Here is a 635-nt window from a genome sequence, read left to right as displayed (position 1 = left end):
TTTTTTTTTTTTTTTTTTTGCTAGTTCCATGAATCTTGCCCAATGTTTACAGGCTTATTTATGCAGCATCTGAATATTTCTACCCAGCAATGTCTATTTCTAGGAAAGATTTAAACACGGTTCAGAATTTCATCTTCTGGAACATCTGAGTTTCCCTTTTATTTCCCATCCATAGACATATATGTGACTTCCAGTTTGACCTTCTGGCAAATGCGTGTGGAGGAACAGAGCAGCTCTCTCATAGCTGCTTGAAATTAGGAAAACACTTATTTCCTAGAAGTAAATAAATGTTTAAGTAAATAAAGAATACATTTTGCTGGGGGGAAAAGTCCTTTCTACGTCCTGCTTAGGTCTGTTTGTTTCCTATTGCCTCTGTAACAAACAACTACAGATCTGTTTGCTTAAGACGAAAAACAAATGTATTATCTTACAGTTCTGGAGTACCAAAGTCTGAAATGGGTTTGAGTAGGTTAGAATCAAGGTGTTGGCCAGAGCTGCATTCTTTCTGAAGGTTCTAGGGGAGAATGTATTCCCTTGAATTGTCTAGCTTCTAGAGGGGGCCTGCACTCCTGGCTGGTGGCCTCTTCTGCGTTCAAAGGCCAGCTGAATCACTATATTGTACACTTGAAACTAAT

The sequence above is a fragment of the Crocuta crocuta genome, unplaced genomic scaffold (genome assembly GCF_008692635.1).
Source record: "Crocuta crocuta isolate KB4526 unplaced genomic scaffold, BGI_CrCroc_1.0 scaffold422, whole genome shotgun sequence".
Taxonomy (NCBI): Eukaryota; Metazoa; Chordata; class Mammalia; order Carnivora; family Hyaenidae; genus Crocuta; species Crocuta crocuta.
The sequence above is the reverse complement of the archived record's forward strand: the minus strand, read 5'-3'. Positions refer to the sequence as shown.